This window comes from Dendrobates tinctorius, unplaced genomic scaffold (genome assembly GCF_039654945.1).
Source record: "Dendrobates tinctorius isolate UK_male_01 unplaced genomic scaffold, ASM3965494v1 ptg000143l, whole genome shotgun sequence".
Lineage (NCBI taxonomy): Eukaryota > Metazoa > Chordata > Amphibia > Anura > Dendrobatidae > Dendrobates > Dendrobates tinctorius.
The window spans coordinates 29,743,584-29,768,273 of NW_027361810.1; the positions used below are offsets into that span (position 1 = coordinate 29,743,584).

The 24,690-nt window shown below is 46.5% G+C and overlaps 1 protein-coding gene across 14 annotated transcripts in view; it reads right to left on the reverse strand.

The window, feature by feature from the left end:
• The window catches only part of CCDC148 (coiled-coil domain containing 148), a 211,083-nt gene that overhangs the window by 53,876 nt on the left and 132,517 nt on the right, over positions 1-24,690 (reverse strand). The gene's annotated exons all lie outside the window — the stretch shown is intronic.

The following is a 24,690-nucleotide window of genomic DNA, read 5'->3' on the forward strand; positions in this document are numbered from 1 at the left end:
CTACCTCCTGTTACCACCAGAGGGAGTCTGGAAGGAGAACTCACAACTGGTGAACCAGAGAATGAACTCACAACACATACGTGTATGGTGGGGAGCATTCATACCTCCCAGCGGGCCAGTCCCAATTTTGAGAGAGAGTGTGCCTCACTGCCCCGGCTGGGAGCTTTCTTTTCCCGCGGACACAGGAGTACATGGCGGAGCCCAGAGGAGCACTTTAAAATTCGCACGTGACGTTCCACCGGAAGTGACGTGCTGGAAGCTGACCGGAAATGAGGTAATTTCGGGAGGAGATTGTGAAGGAACCATGGAGGCACTTCAGGGAATGCTTCAGATCCATCATCGTGTCCTCCTCCAACACTGCGGACAGTGTCCTTTGACAGATTGTGTTCTTGATACTATACGCTATGGTGAAGACTCTTACTTACCATATATACATGCGGAAGCTGATAAGTTAAAGCCAGGGATCATTATACTACAGGCCTAAAACCCCATTCTGCCTCCATACAGCAGGATTACAGCCAACATTTGCAGACTAGTGAGTGATAACACTGCTTCTTGACTTCAGCAAAGCATTTGACAAAGTCTCTCATACAATCCTTATTGAAAAAATGACTAAGTATGGAATGGACAAGGCAACTGTTAGGTGGATTCATAACTGGCTTAGTGATCGGACCCAAAGAGTGGTCGTAAATGGCTGCACATCCAGTTGGAAGAATGTCTCAAGTGGGGTACCACAGGGCTCTGTCCTGGGCCCTGTATTGTTCAACATCTTTATCAACGATTTAGATGAAGGAATTGAGGGTAAACTGATTAAATTTGCTGATGACACAAAGCTAGGAGGGATAGCTAATACTAGAGAAGAGATAGAGAGGATTCAAAAAGATTTAAATAAACTGGAGAAGTGGGCAGCAACTAACAGAATGGTTTTTAACAGGGAGAAATGCAAAGTACTACATCTGGGCAATAAAAATGAAAAAAGCATATATAGAATGGGAGGAATAGGGCTAAGTGACAGCACATGTGAAAAAGACTTGGGTATACTAATAGATCACAGACTGAATATGAGTCAACAGTGTGATGCAGCAGCAAAAAAGGCAAATGCAATTCTAGGATGTATTAACAGAAGCATACAGTCTAGATCACGTGAAGTCATTATTTCCCTCTACTCCTCTTTGGTCAGACCTCATCTGGAATATTGTGTCCAGTTTTGGGCACCACATTTTAAAAAAGACATCAACAAACTGGAGCAAGTTCAGAAAAGAGCGATCAGAATGGTGACCGGTCTGCAAACCCTGTCTTATGAGGAAAGGTTGCAGGATTTGGGAATGTTTAGTTTGCAAAAGAGAAGACTGAGAGGAGACTTAATAGCTGTCTACAAATATCTAAAGGGCTGTCACATTGTAGAAGGATCAACTTTATTCTCATTTGCACAAGGAAAGACTAGAAGCAATGGGATGAAACTGAATGGGAGGAGACACAGATTAGATATTAGAAAAAACTTTTTGACAGTTACAGTGATCAATGAGTGGAACAGGCTGCCACGAGAAGTGGTGAGTTCTCCTTCAATGGAAGTCTTCAAACAGAGGCTGGACAGACATCTGACTGGGATGATTTAGCGAATCCTGCTTTGAGCAGGGGGTTGGACCAGATGGCCCAGGAGGTCCCTTCCAACTCTACGATTCTATGATTCTATGATTCTTTGCATTGTAATTCAATTCATTCTACGCTGTTTATAAATATATTACCTGAAGAGCCCGGCATTGCCCGGGCATAGTAACTAGCGGTGGTTAGTTATAACAAATTAAAATGATTATCCTCCATCCCATAGTCCCGTGCTCATACAACCTATATGTTTACTTAAAGGGAACCTGTCACCCCCCGCAGGCGTTTTTAAGAAAAAGAGCCACCTTGTGCAGCACTAATGCTGCATATTGTCAAGGTGGCTCTTTTATTTAGGGTACCTTGCACCGCAGAAATAATCATTTTTAAAATTGGTCAGACATACCTGATATTTGTCAGGGGGGCAGGTCTTTCCCCATCTGACAGAGATGCCTCACATCCATCACTCATGTATTCCTGCATTGTGTCTCCACCTCCAAATTTTCATTTTCAAATCCTGACGCCTGTGCCGGCTGTACTATGTATTCTTGGTTACCGCCGCCCGTCCACTGTCATGACGTCAGCGGCCAGAGATCCCGCCCCACAGTCGCTTATGGTTTATTCACACTGCGGGGCAGGAATCTTGGGCATGTGCAGTAGTTATCTGCGCCAGAGATTCCCAACCCCGCAGCGTGAATAAACCATAAGCGCCTGCGGGGCCGGTACCCTAAGTAAAAGAGCCACCTTGACAGAATGCAGCATTAGTGCTGCACAAGGTGGCTCTTTTACTTAAAAATGCCTGCGGGGGGTGACAGGTTCCCTTTATATTTGTTGCAGTATTGGGGGGGGCCCGGGAAGATTTCTTGCACAGGGGCTGTAACGTCCGTCTGCGGTTCTGGGCTGCAGCCAGGCAACACCCCGAGAAACACTGATACCCTTTACCCCTATACAGGGATCTGGATTTACAACAGAGCCCAGGAGGTACTGTCTGAATAGGAGCAACGACCAGAGCAGGACGGTCGTCAGAGTGAAGTACAAAAACGGCAGGCAATAACAGAGTCAATTTCAGGCCAAGGTCAGAGTCAAAAACCAGGAGGGCGGCAGAGGTACAGAATCGTTAGGAAGTAGCAGAGTCAGAATATCCAGGCCAAGGTCACAAACCAGGAGAGTAGCAGAAGTACAGAATCATCAGGCAAAAGAGGGGTCAGAAATCCAGGCTGAGGACAGAGTCAAACAGAAATCAATCACTAAGTAACACACAGGGGAACCAAGAATATATCCGGCGGCTTGCAAGACCAGTCCCAAGGTATTTGAGGGATCAGGTCATCCCTCACAGGTTCCTGGACTGGTGATGTCATTAGGGACGCCCCCAGGACCAGGCCAGATGGTGTTGCAGTAACCCCCTGATGACTGACAGAGGGGCGGAGCCTGCGCCCACCAGATGCCTGCGCAGGAGCCACTTCTCTGTCACCACCATAACTCACGGGCGGACCACGGTGCCTCCCAGTGGCCGAGGCAGGAACAGCCGTCCCCGAGTCTGACAGTGAAGTGGCGGTCTGGCGCCTCCTAGTGGCCGTGACCGGAACAGCAGGCCTCGAATCCAACGGTGACGTGACAGACCGGCACCTCCTAGTGGCTAAAGCTGGGACCATAGGCCCTGAGTCTGACGGCGACGTAATAGAACCACGGCGCCTCCCAGTGGCCGAGGCAGGAACAGCCGTCCCCGAGTCTGACGGCGAAGTGGCGGCCCGGCGCCTCCTAGTGGCTGCGACCGGAACAGCAGGCCCCAAATCTGACGGAGACGTGACAGTGGCCCTCTGCAGTCTGTGTCCACCCCTAACTGAGGTGCAAAGCCTCGGTGATGTAGGACCTGGGGAAGCAGGTTAGAGCACACATCTGAAAGAACTGGGTGGGATCAGCTGCTCACTTACCACCAGTCCAGGTCTTGCGATGGTCGATTTAATGCAGCTGGTGATGTCTCACTGTGTCTGGGTATGTGCAAGGTGAGGAGGCCTTGTATGTGCTGCTCAGACCCTGCTGGAGTCTGAGAGTGAAGATTTACATTTAAACGAGTGAGCCCGTGTTCAATATGGACTGGCTATTTTCCATCTTCGTTCTGTTATATCTCTTTGTACCCAGAAGAGGAGGTTTTATTTTGTTAAACCTGACGGTTTTTGGACATTTAATAAACCACTCGTTTGTTTTTGACCCAACGAACTGAATCCTCGTGTGTGAACCAGTGTCTACCACAGAGCCGATCCCTCACAAGGGGTATTCCTAATATCTGCAATGCAAGTCTTATTTATGGTATTTGAAACTATTTTGAAAAAAAATGGGACTCTGTATTGCACCACTGGTAACAGATGTGGCAATGCATGTTCGGCTTTCTCCATCTGAAAAGAGCTGTGCTTATAGTCTCTTAATAAGGAAGAGGACTTGATTTCTGGTGCCACATACTGGATGTAGAAATCCTACAAGTCAGGATCAACCCTTTAACGAGCTTTGTCACACGACTTAGGATAAGAAATCAAACCAGAAATTTAATTTGCAGGCACGTGTTTCTGGATATTACCCCTCATCAGTGCAAAGCAAGATTTCTGATTTGGCTAGGTGAGATGCCTGTGACTGGGAATCTAAAGGGGAAGATTTCTCCCTGCAGAAAGTGCTAAAACGGAGTAACAAGACTCATAGGACATGCAATGCTTCTTTGGGAATGAAACTATGCAACTAGCCCTTTCAGAAAGAAGAGGACTTGATCTCTGGAGGCACACATCGCATTTTCTGCAAGGAGAAACGTTCTGTAATGTCACGGGTGACTGGATACACCGCATCCAGCAAGGCGAATTTCTATCACACCCGTGACCCTGGACACACCGCCTCCAGCTGGGCGAATTTAAACAATGTAACGTGCAGCCGGATACACCGCCTCCAGCAGGCGAATTTCAATAGTTACACGTGTATCTGGATACACCGCCTCCAGCATGGCGAATTTACAGAGTTAAGGGAAACACCAGGGAAACCGATACAATGGAGGGCCCTGCAATAGGGAACGGGGACGTGGAGACCTCCTGCACTCCCCTGAGTCAGTGTCTCTACACTCCCGACGGTCCCTAGGCAGGTTCCGCACCTGGCGACGAGCAGGATACCTAAAAACCCTAGCTCGCCCTGCACCTATCCCTTTCTACTGAATTGGACGGTGCAGAAACTAATCCCACCACTGCGCTAAAACACACATAAGGAAAGTTACAAACAGGGAAAACCACTTAGCTTTGCTCTGTTGCTATTGCTCCCAGCAACAGTCCAGCACCTGAGTGCAGCTTTCCTCCTGAATAGCTGCTGCTGAACCAAAGCTCTGTCAGAGCTGCAAGGAACTCTTCCCTAGCTCCTTCCTCCACCAAGGATGGTTGGAAGTGACCAATATCACCAACAGTGAGTGAGACCACCTGACTCTCCTTTATTAGGCAAGAGCCAGAGCCATCACACCTGCTAGTGATTCCCGTGTAATAATACTAGCCACCACCGGGGGCAAAACTAGAACTAAAGGTTACATGTGCTTTTATCTGTCACAATCCAGCATGGATCGTGACACATTCCCCATAAAACGCCAGTCAGAAGCCTCTCATAGAGCCAAATCTGATTTTCTTTGCACTGAGGAGGGGCAAAAACTCAAAACACATGTCTGAAAATAGAGTTTCTGGTTTGGCTTCTTATCCTGACAAGGCTTGTTAAGGGGTCAATACTGACTTTAAGGACTGTTGCATCAATGGCTGGTGTCAGAAATCAAGTCCTCTTTATGAAGAGACTTTTTGTATATTTAAATTCCCAGAGGAGCATCGCATGGCCTATAAGTTTCCTTATGCCCTAACTTGATGGGGTCCTATTCTCATGATGTCTACTGGTCCCAGAGTTGGCACTCGAATGTATTGAACATTTATGGCAAATCCACAGTATACGCAATAAATTGGTCTTGTAAGGGACTGACAAAATATGGGAAAGCTAAGTTTTGTGTTGTAGCTCAGATGGATTATGGGAATCAAAATAATGTAGGCGACGAGTCCACTTCAATAGGGAAACAAACTTGATAGGGTGCAGAATATAAACAGTTTGAAGAAACATATTGCAATTAAGTTCTCAACAGCACAACAGCATCTGCTGATAGTCGTGCAATGTCAACTCCTTACTAGGATGTTAAGCGCAATTCTCTAGATCTTCCTCCTACACATATGTCCCCTGCGCAGTCTCTATCCAAATAGATAAATCACACTTGATTTCGCTGTGTAGCATACATCAGTTGTATCCTCTTTTCTCGGGCCAACACTGCTTTGTGTACTCTTTCCTAGTATAATATAACCCTTTATGCCTTGCTGAGCAGACAAATAAAACTTGGCTTCGGAGCCAAAATCCTAAGAAGAAACGGCATACAACAATATTTGCAAAAATTTCTCTCTAGTGGACCGGCCTAAATGTTTCTTTTTCATTCATGCATCCAATTAATAGCATTCGGACACCATTCATTTTACTGATGTACTGTATGAATTGAAATGTTAAAAAAAATGCATTTTTTTTTTGATTAATTTGTTATGCCATTTAGTGTGCATCAACAATGATAATTCAGGTTATTTAAATCTTGGCAATACCGAAGTTGTATAGGATTTTTTTATTTTTTAATGGTTATAAAGCAAAAAAAAATCTTAAACCTTGTAAAAAAAAACCAAAACAAAAACAAACGACTTGTGTCGTCATTTTAGGAGATTTTTCTGCCAGTCAAGCTGTGTGATGGCTCGTCTTTAGCGTGGTGAGCTGCTCTTCTTACTATTATTATTTTGGAGGACAAAAGACTTTTTGATTGCTTTTTAATACATTTTGGGGGTTGAGATGAGACAACAGAAAAACAGCACTTCTGGCATTTTATTTTATTTTTTTTGCTTTTTACCGTTTACCACCCAGTATAGTGTAAATAATTTTATATTTTGATAAATTTGACTCCATCAGATGTGGCAATTTAAAAATAGGTTTCTTTTTTTTTGCTATTTCTTAATTTTTCCATTGGAAAATAGGAGTTATTCAGTTTTTGTTTTTTTCTCCATTTTCTAATATTTGTAAAATAAAAATTACCATTTACTTTTTTTTTTTCAAAGGGAATTGGTCAAAAGGATTTTGCTAGTTAATGTGAGAGCAGCATAACATAGGGCCAGGGATCCTGATTCCAGGGATGGCTCACTTGCTCAGCATCTTGCTGTAGTTTTAATACAATCAGTGTTTTATCAGCAGGAGATTATCATTAAAGGAATAGGTGTCAGGTGCACAGCTGTCCAGCTAACCTGTGCAACCACGACCCCAGCACTGATTGGCAGCTTTATTTTTAAACTGAAAATCAGGGGTGTGGGCGCGGTTATACACAGATCAGCATTCTGACCACTGCTACAGTTACAGAATAGAAAACAGGGATTTTATCAAAACTGCACCAAGCAGCCCAGTAAGTGATACATCGCTGGAATGCGGCTTTCTGCCCCTAAATCATGCTGTTCTCAGATTCCATAGCAAAAACCTGCTGACAGATTACCTTTAAGATAATATCGCAAAACATGGCAAATTATGGTAATGACGTGCCAACATCAGGGAGCAATGTCTGTTTAAATCACAATAAGGCAAATTAGACTGTAAGCTCTGCAGCCTAGCAAAGACAATCTGATCTATCTGATGCCCCTTTAAATTTGTCTCTAAACTGCACGTGTCTGCCTGATATATAGAGCTGGGAATCGTCATGCACTGTGTAAAAGGAGAGGATATTAAAAACTCCATTGACTTGGGCCTTGTGATGTCATTAATCCCATTTATTAGCATCCGCTCCTTGTACAGATGGACTGTTCAGAGAAGATGTGGGAGGCTGAGCAGACAAAGCCGTCACAATACTTGCTGGTCAAAGTCGTTAAACATCACGGTTTTATGCTAAGGCAAAACTTCAAAGCACATTTTGCTGAATTAAGGTTAACTAGCCTTCCCGAAGCGTTATATGAATTGATCCCCGGCTGATGTGAAAGATCCTTAACACAAAGCTGTCGTTTCATACTGTCGGCAGCGAAGTAGGCCGCACAACTCCTGAACCCCCGAAGCGACGCGAAATTGCAAAGGAGTTTGATTCTGCACTAGAGCCCCATTGTCTTACGGAAGCAGGTTCATACATCTGTGTCTGTCAGGAACATTCAGTCCTCCTTCACTTGGGCAGAAAATCGTACAGCGTGACGCCCAGGTCCTTCTCCTCACAAAGACATCTAATTACTCTGCCGAGCCCAAGACATTGAAAAGGGGAAATTTCTACAGGAATGAATAAAGAAATGACTTCTGTGTCAAGAAAATCTCATGGAGAAAAGAGTTTTATCAAATGCAATAAGAAATAGATCGTGGCTGACCAGCAGAGACGAGTTGTCGGCTTATACCGGTCTTTCAATAATTGACACTTGCTTCTATGGCTGCAAAGGTTTTTTTTTTAAAGGTTTTAGTGCAACATTTGCCCATTTGACAGTGAATGGTATTCTGCTCTGAGCAATTCCTCTGTTATTCCTCCTGAAAATGCACTAAAAATTTACTAAAATGTTACCACTGTCTTTATCTAAGAACAGGCCCTTTGACAAGGGGAGTTGTACTGTCCAAAGGTCCTGCATTCATACATTTAAGGCCGGTTTCATACATCCTAATATTTCCGGTACCGGAGATATCAGTCTCCGTGTGTGTACTATGTGCGGCACCCGTGTGCCGCATCAGTACCACACGGATGGCCGCCGGAGAAGAAGCGCTACTGTAATCGCTGGCAGCAGGTGCTGAACTCGGCTTTTATCCATTCTACCCTGCTCTGCCGCGATCTGCACAAGTAGTGGAGAATGAATGAAAGAAAAACTGACCTGCTGTGACCTCCGGACTGTGGGAGAATGCAAGTGATGAGGTCACTGTGACAGAGCTTGAACTGCCGTGACCTCATCACTTGCATTCTCCCGCGGTCCTGAGGTCACAGGAGTTCAGGCCGGCAGCAAGCACAGACTCAGTGATGTCACCGCTAGTAAATAAACCTGCGCCCGCTGCTTCTCATTCATTCCCCAGTAGTTTACAGCCGGAGTGGTCCTAATGGGAGAATGCAAGTGATGAGGTCACGGCAGTTCATGCTCTGTCACAGTGACCTCATCACTTGCATTCTCCCACGGTCCGGAGGACACAGCAGGTCAGTTTTTCATTCATTCTCCTCTGCTCGCGCTGATCGCGGCACAGCAAGGGAGAATGGATGAAAGCCGCATTCAGCACCTGCCGCCGGGGAACAGCGCTTACAGTAGCGCTTCTTCCCCGGTCCCCGGCGGCCGTCCATGTGGTACTGATGCGGCACACGGGTGCCGCACATAGTACACACACGGACACTGATATCTCCGGTACCGGTTGTAAATTCTACATTCCCCAGATATGGATTACGGCATGGGTCTGAAAGCTGGACAGGTATGATATATTGTTGATTTGTTTTTAAAATTTTATTACAGGAGATTGAGGGCGTCGCTTGGATTAGCTGAATAATAAAGATGGCAAAACGGTGTGGTGTATGATTTCATTACAATATTTTATTCTTATGGTGTGGTGTTTATTTAACTCTTTCACAACTCTAGGATTAGTAATGGATAGGTGTCTTATTGACCCCTCGCCATTACTATGCCGGGATTAATGTCACCTTACAATAGGAAGGTGACATTAACCCCCCATTACCCCACTTGCCACCGCTACAGGGCAAGTGGGAAGAATCGGGCAAAGCTCCAGAATTGGAGCATCTAATAGATGCGCCTTTTCTGGGCAGCTGCGGGCTGCTGTTTTTAGGCTGGGGGGCCCATATCCATGGCCCCTTACCAGCCTGAGATTAGTAGTCCGCACCTGTGAGTTTTGCCGGGTTGGTTTAAAAACATAGGGGGACCCAATGTTGGGTTTTTCATTCATTCATTCTCCCCTGCTCGCCGGCAGAGCAGGGGAGAATAATGACAGTTGCGTTTAGCACCAGCCGCCGGGGAACAGATGACCGTATAAATAGGACTGAGATAGGAATGTGGTGCTCAGACTGACTGGCGACTCTCCTGACCTGAGTGTGACAGCTGCATAGAAATACATGAAGCTGTGAGGCTCGGGTTGGGAGAGCCGCCGGCCAGTCCAAGCACTGTGTTCAGATCTTAGTCTCATTTATATGGACAACTTACCGTGTACTAACATGGGATAGGTGATAATTTTCTAATTGCTGAATGTCTGACTATTAGAACATCAACCCCCTATGAAACCCACTAAATTAGAGAATGGGAATCTGAAATATCCCATTTGAAAGGAGAGTCCTGCGATTCCTTGAATGACAGCTCTGGCTTTACAGAAGCCAGAGAAGGGAATGGATGGAGAGAAAACAAGTAGCTGGGAAGGTGCACTGATCTGCTCAGCCACGCCAAGGATGCACTGAGTGCCTGAGCTTGGTTTGAACAGCTATTTTGTGCTGAAAGCATCCATTTAAAGCTGGGGTTACATAGAGACATTCTGCACTATTTTATGTTGAATGCTGCTCAGTGTACTCCTGTGCACAGCAGCGGTCACAATATGAAAGTTGCAATGTAGCCCCCCAGCCTAAAGAGGAACTGGTGCACTGGTGCTAGCTCTAATGCCCAGTTAGGATCATCAGATCATTTGCCCCCCTTCGTCACATCACGGTCAATACGTTGTTGTACTTCTCTGTAATTTCTGTACACTTTCAAGTATCCTATTAAATACCAGCAACACGAGTAGGCAGACTTTCATATCCAGATCTGCAGCTCTTGTTAGTATTCATATGCAGGCAGGAGGGACTTGGCGCAGTGCAAAGAACCTGGCACAAGATGGTAGCCACGCCATATGTACTGGCAGTATTAATTCCGCAAAACTGCAAATGTAATAAACTGTTAATATCCTCCAGTACGATCATTCAGGCCTTTTTTTTTTGATAACTGTGATATACTGTACATTTTAAAAAAAAATGTGTGTGCACAGAATGTAAGAGGAAGGAGCAGGTTATTCCTCCAAGGTTAGTTGGACACAGAACTCTTTTATCAACTGCTGTTATAGCATGCCTGAAATTGGTACATGAAGAGTATAGGGGGTAACATCAAATCAGCACATTGTTATAAGGTCACAATGCCTGTCACCCCTATTTGGTATCCATGGCTGGTTCATGGCTCCATTTGGGCAGAGCTGGGATCTGTGACTACAGTTTAGCTGCAGTGTCAATAGGGAGTGTGCGGTAGTCTAGGACACACCTCCTGTGTCGTCATTGGCTCAGGCTGCTGGGCTTTCCCCTCTTCCTATTGGCTACTGAGCACAAAGGGTCAATTTCTATTACAGTGCAGGAAGAGTGACTCTAAAAGGTACAGACAAATAGTGAGAAAAAGAGGATAACCAGGTATTGCCACAAGGAGTGAGTGTTAATAAAGATGACTCTGGGAGGGGACGCTTTCTGACAATTTTTTTTTTTTTTTTTTGGGGGGGGGGTTGGTAGCAACAATTACCGTGTCCATGAATATGGTAAAATTATAGGGAGGATGCAAGAGGCACATGCCTGGGAACTTCCGCTGCTTCGAGTACTCCGCCATCGATTTCCCAGACTCAGGCTGCTTCTTTCAATCTATTTGCTAAAAATCACAATTCACAATTTTATTGAATGAACCAAATGTGTAGGTGCTAATCCTGTGCACTTTATGCGGTACCCGACGGTGTACCTTTGTCTTAGTGTTTTACTGTGATGTGCTATGTTTTGAACTGTATCATAGTGTGAAGAAGTTCCCTTTAAATTGTCTATGTGTGTTGCATTAGCTTAGGGACAACAAAGAGTTAAAGGGAACCTGTCACCTCCTTTTTCAGCTATAAGCTGTGGCCACTGCCTTTCGGGGCTTATCTACAGCATTCTAGAATGTTGTAGATAAGCCACCGATCTAACCTGAAAGAGAAGAAAAACAAGTAATATTACACTCACCCGGGGGCGGGGCGGTCCGGTCCGATGGGCGTTGCAGGTCCACGTCCGGCGCCTCCCATCTTCATACAATGTCATCTTTCTTGCTTCGTGTCGTGGATCTTGCGCAGGTGTACTGAACTGCCCTGTTGAGGGCAGAGCAAAGTACTGCAGTGTGCAGGCGCTGGGCCTCTCTGACCTTTCCCGGCGCCTGCATGATGCCCCGCCAAGGACTATAAAAGTGTCCAGAAATTGGACTGGGGATTGTCACTGTTGCTGCCACTGATATGGTGGAAATAATAATAATAATAATAATAAATATTATTTCTATAGCGCCGACATATTCCGCAGCACTTTACATTTCAGAGGGGACTTGTACAGACAATAGACATTACAGCATAACAATAATCACATAGATTATAACAAATACCAAGAGGAATGAGGGCCCTGCTTGCAAGCTTACAGTCTATGAGGAAAGAAGTAGACACGAAAAGTGGGTGGTAACAATTGCCCTGATTGTTCCGACCAGCCATAATGTTAAGTGTGTAACAGTACAGACACAGAGGGCTAATGGATGCATAAAGCATGTGGGAACATGATGCGGGGAACCTGGTTATGGTAAAACTTTTGGCTGTGCCACACAGGGATAGATTAGGTTAATGTGTTGAGGCAGTAGGCCAGTCTGAATAAATGCGTTTTCAGGGCACGCTTAAAACTGTGAGGATTGGGGACTAATCGTACTGACCTGGGAAGTGCATTCCAAAGAATTGGCGCGTAATTGGCGTGTAAAGTCTTGGAGACGGGAGTGGGAGGTTCTGATTATTGAGGATGCTAACCTCAGGTCATCAGCAGAACGGAGGGCGCGGGTAGGGTGGTATACTGAAACAAGGGAGGAGATGTAGGGTGGTGCTGAGCCATGGAGGGCTTTGTGGGTGAGGGTAATAAGTTTATACTGAATTCTGGAGTGGATGGGTAGCCAGTGTAATGACTGGCACAAGGTAGAGGCATCGGTGTAACGATTGGTGAGGAATATGACTCTGGCTGCAGCATTCAAGACAGATTGGAGAGGGGAGAGTTGGGTAAGAGAGAGACCGATTAGAAGAGAGTTACAATAGTCGAGACGAGAATGAATAAGAGAAACAGTAAGAGTTTTTGCAGAGTCAAAAGTAAGAAAAGGTCGAATTCTAGAAATGTTTTTGAGGTGCAGATGACAAGAGCGAGCCAGTGATCGAATCTGAGGGGCAAAGGAAAGCACGGAATCAAGTATGACCCCAAGACAGCAGGCATGTTGCTGGGGGGTAATAGTGGAACCACACACAAAAATGGCAATGTCGGGTATAGGTACATTAGTAGAGGGAGGAAACACAAGGAGTCCAGTCTTTGACAGGTTCAGTTTCAGATATAGTGAGGACATGATGTTAGACACAGCGTTTAGACAATCGCCGGTGTTTTCTAGAAAGGCTGGCGTGATGTCAGGAGAAGAAGCGTATAATTGGGTGTCATCAACATAGAGATGGTACTGGAAACCAAATCTACTGATTGTTTGACCAATAGGGGCAGTGTACAAGGAGAAGAGGAGGGGGCCTAGAACCGATCCCTGAGGAACCCCAACAGTAAGGGGAAGGTGAGAGGAGGAGGAACCGGCAAAAGATACAGTAAAGGAGCGGTCAGAGAGATAGGAGGAGAACCAGGAGAGAACGGTGTCCTTGAGGCCAATGGAACGGAGCATAGTGAGGAGAAGCTGATGATCCACAGTGTCGAATGCTGCAGAGAGATCCAAGAGAATTAGCATGGAGTAATGACCATTTGATTTAGCTGTTAATAGATCGTTGGGGACTTTAATGAGGGCAGTTTCAGTAGAGTGTAAAGAGCGGAAACCGGATTGGAGAGGGTCGAGAAGAGAGTTATCAAAGAGATAGCGGATAAGACAGGAGTGAACCAGGCGTTCCAGGTGTTTAGAGATGAAGGGAAGATTAGAGACAGGTCTATAGTTAGCGGCACAGTTTTGGTCGAGGGATGGTTTTTTAAGTAGTGGATGTATGATGGCATGCTTAAATGAGGAGGGAAAGATACCAGAAGAGAGAGAGAGGTTAAATATTTTAGTTAGGTGAGGGGTGACAGCAGGGGAAAGGGACTGGAGGAGATGTGACGGAAATGGGTCACTGGTGCAAGTGGTTGGGCAAGAAGATGCAAGGAGCCTGCTTACTTCTTCTTCTGTGACTGGTTCAAAATCAGAGAGTGAGCTAGTTGCAGTGGGGGAGGGAGGACAGTGCATGGTATGAGGTGATTGGGAGATAATTTCCTGTCGAATCTGGTCAATTTTTTCTTTGAAGTAATTGGCCAGATCGTCAGCTCGGAGCTCCGTGTTTGGGGCTGGTGGTTGGTGGTGAAGAGTAATAGGGAAAGAGAAGGAAGTTTTATCAGATTTACTGTAACTATTTTTTCTACCTTTTTCCTACCTCGTTTATTCCAAAATAAATAGTTTTCCTGTTGGATTATAACTGTGTTCCTGGATCCTGATTGCCCTTGCTGCAGCAACTATGAATAAGAGGTAAATCACCTGGGGTTGAATTTGGCTGTTTGTGTTTCATGTGCAAGGGTATGGGGTGTTTGTGGACTGTTGCTTTAAAGTAGACTTGCCCGCAACTACAACCCCGTGCCACCTTGTTACACAAGTACGCTTTTATACAGTAAGAGGTGAAGAGGTGTTCAAGCATGAGTGGAGTGAAAAACAAAATGAAAGGTAATCTTTTTCTAGGTGAAATAAGACCAGAATGAGGGTGTAAGAAAGTTAAAAAAAGTTCTGATTGATAAACTTACAAGTTTTGGGTTAGATATAACACATATTCATAGCTTTTCAACAGCTATGAATAAGGATTACATCTAACCCGAAACGCATACGCTTATGGATCCTTATGAACTTTTTTATTCCTTTATCCTGGTCTTATTGCAGCTAATAATAGTTTACTTTTAAATAATTTTTTTTTCCCGGTGCTGGCGTTTCCGTTTCCAATGGATTTTCTTTTGATTTTTTACTTGAAAGCCAGTCCTGAGTATTCCCCACACTCACCGCAACCACACCCTGACCACACATGGTCAATACTTCAGGGGTTCAGATTTTGGAATTCATGTGGATCTCTCTCCTTTTTCACCACTAATACCATTGGAGGGTTAGATGATTACAAGTCTCTCCTTTTTCACCACTAATACCATTGGAGGGTTAGATGATTACAAGTTTTTCTCCTTTTTTCTCTACACGAGAGGAGTGAATCTAGTGAGTAACTGTCAAGTCTAAAGAACCCTCAGCCTCAACTGTCTCTGTAGATGTGTCTGGAGAGAATCACTCACTTGCTTAGCCATCTATCCTATGTCTCAAGATGGTGGCAAGGAGTCTAGGTTCTTGGATGGGAGACCAACCAATTCAGTTGCTCAGGCAGGGCTGCCACTAGGAATTTCGGGGCCCCATGCTGGCAAAATTTTCGGGGCCCCCTTTAGACTCCGCCCAGGCTCCATCCAGCCCCGCCTCCACCACTCGAACTGTCCACAGTCCCACCGCTCTCTCTTGGATAAACTCCACTTCTCACCTATCACACATTAACAGTTCCCATCACCAGGTCACACATATAGCCAGCAGCTTTTGCTTTGGCCAAAAGATTGTTTTAAGTCGCCACCATAACAGGGTAGACACTTTTGGCCAGGCCCTACTCTACTGTAACCTATTAAATATTTGTTAAAATATGCAATACAATTTAGGTATATTTTTATTTATTTTTCAATTTTTTAAAATGACCAATAATATCACATACAAGGAACAAATACCACCGCACCATGTCCAGACCACAACTTACCACCACATACAAGGAACAAATACCGCTACACCATGTCCAGACCACATATTACCACCACATAGTGACCTATAATAAGACATACAAGGAACAAATACCGCCATACCATGACCAGACCACATATTACTACCATAGTGACCGAATAATATCACATACAACGAACAAATACCACCGCACCATGAACAGACCGCAAATTACCACCACAAAGTGATCAAATAATAGAATATACAAGGGACAAATACCACTGCACCACGCCCAGACCACATATTACCACCACATGGAGACTGAATACTACAATACTGACATTAATTAAAAAAACATAATACTATGACCATAAGAGACATTATACACACAAGATCTGTACTTAGTATGCAGTGTCTGTGTACAGGTAATATAGTGATCAATGACATTATACACAGGAGCTCTGTATATAATGTACAGGTAACACAGTGATCACCGGTGACATTATACACAGGACCTCTGTACATAGTGTCAGTGTACAGGTAACACACTAACTCACCAGTGATGTCTCTAGGTGAAGTCCTTCATCTTTGTTTTTCATCTTTCATCCAGCACAGATCGCCATCACGTCTTCCAGCCAGGACTTGTCTCTGCAGGAAATAACACAGTTATCTAGAGCTCCGCTTGCAGAACACATTACTTATTTTTTCCCAACTTCTACATTACACCACATGAAGAAAAAAAGGCGACATAGTATCACTCTACACAGTAACAGGACCGCCCCCCCATTTACAACAGTATCCTCAAGAAAATAAAATACATCACTGCAGTAATAATATCCCTTAATTAGCCCCTATGGTAATAATATCCCCCATCCTGACTCCCGTGTGTCTCATTTTTGGCTTCAGCCATATGTTCTCCCATCCCACCCTCATCAGTATCCATTCTGCCCCATATGATCTCCCTCCTGACCAATCTGTCTAAATCGTATCCATCCTGCCCCATGACCCTGTTCCATCTATCTCCAATCATGCCCGGTGTCTCACATTCTGCCCCCTCCTGTGTCTCACTGTCACATTCTGCCCCCTCCTGTGTCTCACTGTCACATTCTGCCCCCTCCTGTGTCTCACTGTCACATTCTGCCCCCTCCTGTGTCTCACTGTCACATTCTGCCTCCTCCTGTGTCTCACTGTCACATTCTGCCCCCTCCTGTGTCTCACTGTCACATTCTGCCCCCTCCTGTGTCTCACTGTCACATTCTGCCCCCTCCTGTGTCTCACTGTCACATTCTGCCCCCATGTCCAGCATTCTGCCCCAGTGTCTTGCATTCTACCCCCAGCGTCCACCATTCTGCCCGCAGCGTCCAACATTCTGCCCCAGCTCACAGCCTGCCCCCATGTCCAGCATTCTGCCCCCAGCGTCCAGCATTCTGCCTCAGTCTCCAGCATTCTGCCCCAGTTTCGAGCATTCTGCCCCATGTCCAGAATTCTGCCCCAGCGTCCAGCATTCTGCCCCGTCTCACAGTCTGCCCTCATATCCAGCATTCTGCCACCAGCGTCCAGCATTCTGTCCCCAGTGTCCAGCATTCTGCCCCATGTCCATTCTGCCCCCAGTGTCCAGCATTATGCCCCATGTCCAGCATTCTGCCCCCAGCGTCCAGCATTCTGCCCCATGTCCATTCTGCCCCCAGTGTCCAGCATTATGCCCCATGTCCAGCATTCTGCCCCAGCGTCCAGCATTCTGCCCCATGTCCATTCTGCCCCCAGCATTCTGCCCCATGTCCAGCATTCTGCCCCCAGCGTCCAGCATTCTGCTCCCAGCATTCTGCCCCTAGCGTCCAGCATTCTGCCCCCAGCGTCCAGCATTCTGCCCCCAGCATTCTGCCCCCAGTGTCCAACATTCTGCCCCCAGCATTCTGCCCCCAGCGTCCAGCATTCTGCCCCCATCATTCTGCCCCCAGCGTCCAGCATTCTGCCCCCAGCATTCTGCCCCCAGCGTCCAGCATTCTGCCCCCAGCGTCCAGCATTCTGCCCCCAGCGTCCAGCATTCTGCCCCATGTCCAGCATTCTGCCCCCAGCGTCCAGCATTCTGCTCCCAGCATTCTGCCCCTAGCGTAAAGCATTCTGCCCCCAGCATCCAGCATTCTGCCCCCAGCATTCTGCCCCCAGCGTCCAGCATTCTGCCCCCAGCATTCTGCCCCCAGCGTCCAACATTCTGCCCCCAGCATTTTGCCCCCAGCGTCCAACATTCTGCCCCCAGCGTCCAGCATTCTGCCCCCAGCATCCAGCATTCTGCCCCCAGCATTCTGCCCCCAGCGTCCAGCATTCTGCCCCCAGCATTCTGCCCCAGCGTCCAGCATTCTGCCCCATGTCCATTCTGCCCCCAGCATTCCTGCCCCATGTCCAGCATTCTGCCCCCCGCATTCTGCCCCCAGCGTCCAGCATTCTGCCCCCCGCATTTTGCCCCCAGCGTCCAGCATTCTGCCTCCAGCATTCTGCCCCAACATCCAGCATTCTGCCCCCAGCATTCTGCCCCCAGCGTCCAGCATTCTGCCCCCAGCATTCTGCCCCCAGCGTCCAGCATTCTGCCCCCAGAATTCTGCCCCCAACGTCCAGCATTCTGCCCCCAGCGTCCTGCATTCTGCCCCCAGCATCCAGCATTCTGCCCCCAGCATTCTGCCCCCAGCGTCCAGCATTCTGCCCCAGCGTCCAGCATTCTGCCCCATGTCCATTCTGCCCCCAGCATTCCTGCCCCATGTCCAGCATTCTGCCCCCAGCATTCTGCCCCCAGCGTCCAGCATTCTGCCCCCAGAATTCTGCCCCCAACGTCCAGCATTCTGCCCCCAGCGTCCAGCATTCTGCCCCCAGCATTCTGCCCCCAGCATCCAGCATTCTGCCCCCAGCATTCTGCCCCAGCGTCCAGCATTCTGCCCCCAGCATTCTGCCCCAGCGTCCAGCATTCTGCCCCAGGCCCCCTGGATAGCCGCTCTCAAAAAAAAAAAAAAAATTCTTCTTACCTTGTTATCTGGCTGTGCTCCAGCGGCGAGGCTCCCTCCCTCTCCCAGTCCCACATGGCACACTGACTGAATGAGGAAGTGGAGGAGCAGAGCAGTGTGTGACGTCAGGTGAGGGCGGAGCTGTGGCTGGACCATTGTGCAGGGGGGGATTTCGGCGCTGGCTGGACCATGGTGCGGGGGGGGCCTGCCCGAGGGGCCCCGGGGGGCCCGGCAGGCGCTGAGTCTGAATTTAAAATAAAGCTGCAGAAGCCTGTATAAAATGTAGGGGGGCCCCAGCGCGGATCGGGCTGCCAGCATGGTCGGGCCCCCCTAATCACCGGGCCCCATACACATGTAAGGCCTGTCATGCCCTGATGGCGGCCCTGTGCTCAGGGGCCAATAATTATGCAAATGAGCTTTTGCAAAAATGTTCTCTTTCTCCATCACTGGTCCGTGTAAACATGGCAGCGATTAACCAATTAATGAACCAGTCGACTTTTATGCAAGCTGTAAAATATTCATTATGGGCAGCACATCTCCTTTTCGAAGCAGAAGGTGATCCCAAAACTGTATGGAGACCAAAACACCAGCCTCTGTTACTGGGGCTTTACAACAACATTAATCAAGCCTTATGCTAAGAATTATCAGATGCTCCAGAACCCTTTGATATGGGCCCACAGTCTGCAGTGACGGTTGTGGCATGAAAGCTCTTCCGATCCAGCAGAGCCAGGTCTACACCTTAATTGTCGGAAGCAGTCGGGGGACCCAGAGACTACAAGTGGCTGGTACCTGCTTCAGCCTATACAGCGCTTACACAGTGAATAGCGGTATCAGGAATACCCCTGCTGTTATTGGACCCCAGAGATCATATGATTGCAGACCGCCCTCCCCCATAGCAGACTTGCTGTTAGTGACTGATGGCATCCGGGGGCTGTTTTCTACTGTGACTAGGGGTCATATGGTCTTTAATTAGCTCTTAGGGGACATATTACATAATATATATATATATCTCAAACATAATACACGAATAGAGAAAAATGTCATCAAATTACCCCTCCCAAAACTATGCAAAAAAAGTTGACTATTTCATATAAAATACATTTTCTTGCACAAACATTACATATATGCAAAAACAAAACAAACAAAAAAAAAAAAAACACATTATGGTTGCGTGGAAACCTATTAACCTAAAAAAATAAACACCCCAAGCAATATTTTTTTCCCTAAAAAATTAGTTCATAATTAATTATGTATGTAGTGTAGTGTGGATGTCTTCAAAGGGGTTGTCCAGGGAAAACAAGTTATCAACCTATCCGCAATGTATGTGATAACTTGCCGATTGATGGGTTTCCCACCGCCTGGACCTGCACTGATCAGGAGATCAGAACATTTTTATCCCCAACAGGAAACTTTTAACCTGGTTACAAAATTTAGCAGCAGGTTGGACGCCTGACCGCCGCTCTGCTCATTTTCTATGGAGCTGCCGGAAAAAAGCCAAAGGCAGCACTCAGCATCCCAATAGGGAATTGGAATAGGGAATAGCAGAAGGTAGTTAGAAGCTACCTACCTGCCTGTTTTTTTTTAATTTTATTTTTTTACTATGGGTTTAAAAACTAAGATAGTCCTGGATAAACCCCTTAAAGCAGTCCTCCACCCTGCCACTAAAAAGTGACTTTACATTGTCACGTAAACCTCCGTTTGCTATAAAGGCCCTTCCAGGCTTAGCCATTATGTAGAATAATATAGTACTAATATAAAATATAAATGGCCTGCGTAAAACTAGTCTTGCACATGCAGATCGGGAATATTATTATTGGTTTTTACATACTGTACTTTGCAATTTACACTTAATGCTGCTTTAATAACCCAGTAAAATATTGCCTATTCTAGGACTTCCTTTCAATGATGATTATACAACGGATAATAAGCCTTTTTTCTTCCTTAACTGATGCGGAACTGGTAATTGAATTTCATATGTTATATTATCGTTTCCTATAACGCTCTGGTATTAGTTGTAATGCTCCAATTCAGAGTAAGTGAAATGGAAACATGATTTTTTTTTTTCCAAGGTTCGGGATGCTCGAGGATTACTCAGATACAATTCTTGCTAATCCCTTTGTAGTTAGTGTAGTGGGAAATTAAATATTATTTCAGCAAAGTAATAAATACAAGAAATCATAGTACTACAGACCGAGGGCAAATACAAAGAAAGTCTTGCCGTTCACGCATATTACTAATTCGTCTTTGCCTAAAGGAATTAAACGGTAAACCAGAGTTGTCAGGCTTTCGCAATGTGCAGAGAATTTCCAGAAATCGCTCTGAAAATGTAAATATTGTATTTTTATGGGTCGGGTGTTTTTATAGTGAGCGCTGCCTAAGGCCTCTTTCACACATCAGGTTTTCTGCTTCAGGCGCGATCCGGCGCTTTTGACTAAAACCGGATCCGTCGAAATGCAATGCCGGATCCGGTTTCCCCCCCATTGACTTGCATTAGAGCCGGATCGAGCCGGATGGCCATGTGTTTCATCCGATTTTCGCCGGATCCGGCAATGTGACGTGATCCGGCGTCTGGAAAAAACGGTGACTGTAACGTTTTTTGTATCCGTCGAAAAAGCCGGACACACAGGATCCGGCATGTCCGGCTTTTTCATACAATGAAAGCCTATGAGCGCCGCAATGCCGGATCCGGTTTTTTTGGTCTGAGCATGCTCAGTAGCTCTGCCCACAGGACATATATAAAAGCAAGACAATGGGACCCTCAGCCACACCCAACATGCCACCCAAGCCAAGAACCAGGAGCAGGAGAAGGCAGCAGACATCTGCAGCAGCAGCACCATCAGCACCACCCCAAATGGAGCAGCATGCTGAACAACGGGAGGGGAGTCCAGCAGCAGATGAGAGACGGTAATTATCAAATCCCCCATTCCTCCAAACTAGGGCTATGGAATATCAAGATATTCATTGGCCCTTTGTTTCTCTTTATTCAACAGCCGCCCAATAGATGCAGCAGCAGCAGCAGCAATGGCAGCAGCAGAAACACCACCCACAGGCATGGAGTGTGGCCACCAGGAAGACAGCACATCATCTTCTGGGAGCCCTCCCTCGCATCGTCAGCGTTTGACGGTAAGTTTTTATTTCCAAAATCCATCATCTCTGTAATATATGTGTATTCATTGCCTTTTATTTCAAAACAGGAATCACAAGATGAAGAGGTGCTCCCAGAAGAAGAAGGAAGGGGTGGACAGACACCTGGAGTGGGCTCACAATTGGTAAGTTTTTTGCATCAAACGCAGAAACACAACATCACACTACACACAACACACAGAAAACAATGTTCTGCAGACCACACACAGCAAACAAATGCCTACATCCAAAGACATAACATTTTTTGTTTTCTTCTCTAGTCTTTCCAATCTGGTGCTCGGCCAAGAGGTCCTCGCAGTGCCTCCCAGGGTCGTCGGCGACAGCAACGCGGCGGTCACCAGCGTGTAAGTATAAATATTTTTGCTTTGTTTTTTTTGCACTTTTTATTTCATTTCTTTTGTGGAGGCTAATTATGTTATTTTTGTCTTTTTCTTTAACAGCCTTCACAGCGTGCTCCCGACTCTGACGGTGAGGATGGAGGGATTGATGTGGACCGCCTCATCGATCTCGTCAGAAAAAGGGAGCCGCTCTGGAATATGGCTGACCGACGCCACGCTGACCTGATCGTTACCCGACGACTCTGGGAGGAAATCTGTTCGCTCCTTGTGGACCGCTGGGAGGACCTCGAAGCTCGGGCCCAGATTAAAGAGCGTAAGTATATACAGTACCGGTTGCTTGATTTAAACCAGTGTTTCCCGAACTCCAGTCCTCGTGGTCCCCACGGATCATGTGTTCAGGATTTCTATTTACTTTGGAAATCCTGAAAACATGACCCCTGGGGACCATGAGGACTGGAGTTTGGGAAACACTGATGTTGTATACTAACCACTTTGTCCTTTCTCGTTTCAGGGGAGAGAATTGTGAAGCGGTGGCGGTCTGTGAGGGATCGTTTCAAGAAGGAGTTCAATAAAGAGATGCGGGCCCCGAGTGGATCTGGAGGACGCAGGAGCAAGTACAAGTACGCACGAGCCCTGTCGTTCCTCCGGGAGACAATGCTCACCAGAAGGTAAATATTACACACCACATGTGACTAAAAAATGTTTAGATGTAACTTTTTTTTTTTCAGCCAGGGCCATACCATGTCACTATTTTAATTGTTTTTTTTTCTCTTTATTCCACAGCACGGTGAGCAGCACTCGGGAGCCTGCACGATTGGACCCTTCTGAGGAGACCGGCACCGAGGGAGACTTCGACCGCCCCGGTACATCTGCACCTTCCCACACATTCGACCCATCTGTCCCATCCACCAGCACAGGAGCATCGTGGCCGCCTACATTACATGAAGCTGCTGGTGAGGAGATCGCTTTCCCTTTACCCCACCCTTCTGCCCCTGCCACCTCTAGTACACCTGCGGGTACTGGGCGGCAGCGGCAGAGGGGTCAGGAAAAGACTTATGCGCCAGAGTTCTTGCATCTGAATGCATCTTTCCAGAACTGTCTAAAAGTCTTGTCAGAGCAAATCTCCGCAGGCTATCAGCAGATCAACTCCAGCATTCTGGAGGTGAAGACACTTCTGCAAACCATGCATTCAGAAGCAAGATCTTCGCCAAACCACACCTTTTTCAGGTCTGTTGTGGAGCGCATGGAAACGCTCTCTCCTGCCCAGCAGATGCATGTAATGCATTCATGCCACGCTGCTCTCCAGCAAGTTACCTCCCAACCTCCTCCTCCCACCACAGTAGTTCCTCCACCTGCACCCCCTCCAGCCACTTTCCATCCTCCCCCTACTATTACATCTACACCCCCTCCAGCCACTTTCCATCCTCCCCCTCCTATTACATACCATCCACCTCCCCAGCACCATCCACCTCCCCAGCACCATCCACCTCCCCAGCACCATCAACCTCCACAGCACCAGCAACCTCCCCAGTACCAGCAACCTCCCCAGTACCAGCAACCTCCCCAGTACCAGCAACCTCACCAGTACCTGCAAACTCCCCAGTACCAGCAACCTCCCCAGTACCAGACATCTCCCCACTTCCAGCAACCTGCCCCGTACCAGACATCTCCCCACTTCCAGCAACCTGCCCCGTACCAGACATCTCCCCACTTCCAGCAACCTTCCCCGTACCAAACTCCTTCCCCATACAACTTGCCATCAACATCATCTGCTCCTACAGTCCCTGCCCAACCCTCCACTCCACCACCCACCACCTCTTCTGCTTCCCACATGTCCACCCATTCTGTAGTTTTTTCCACACCTTCACCTCTAACTGTTCCTTCCCCACCACGATCCCAGTCCTCTCTCCACACTCCCAGTGTCGAAGTGTCCCGCAGCCCCTACAGCAGTATTTCCACCACACACTACACAGATTTATAATGTGTGTATTTAAATAAAAATGACCAGTTTTATGGTTTCAGTTTTATAGTTTCAAAGCTTTATTAAACAAGTTTATTAAAATTTTAAAAAAGTTTACTAAAAAAAACATTTTTCAATAAAAGTTAAATTATTTTACACTGGTTGTCTGTCATTTCTTTCTGCGGCGAAAAAGGTTAAATACAGGGTATTTAAAAGGTGAAATGGTATTCAAAACTAGGTATATAACTGTGAGTAAATTTTAGCTTTTTGCCACAGTTGTGTTCCTGGTTGTGTTTGAAGCAAAGTATTTCACCTAAAAAGTTGTGTTTATTGTTGGTGATTTCCTAACAATGTACACAACTTTTGTTAAAAGGTGAAATACTTTGCATAAAACACAACCAGGTACACACCTGTGGCCTAAAGCTAAAAATAGAGACCATGACAAGATAGCCAACTTTGGTTGGCAAAGGTATATACTGTTGGTACAGAAGGTACACAAGTTTGGTTGGGCACAAATCTTTCACACTCTGTCATCCTGCCAGTGTACTCTGCCTTGAGGTGACATAAAGTATAGTGCAAAATTGTCCCTCATTACTGAAACCGTCACAGAACTTCTAGTGGTAGTGTCATGGTAATCTTGCAAGGTGGTTTCTTCAGAGGTGTCCTCAATGGAAATGGGTTCCTTGCAGATAACAAAATTGTGGAGTACCACGCACGCTTTGATCACCTCGTCCACAGTTTCTGTCTTGAGGTTGATCGCAGTCAATAGGACCCGCCATTTGGCTGTCAGAATACCAAAGGTACATTCAACCATTCTTCTTGCTCTTGTGAGGCGGTAATTAAAAATGCGTTTTGGTCTTGTCAAT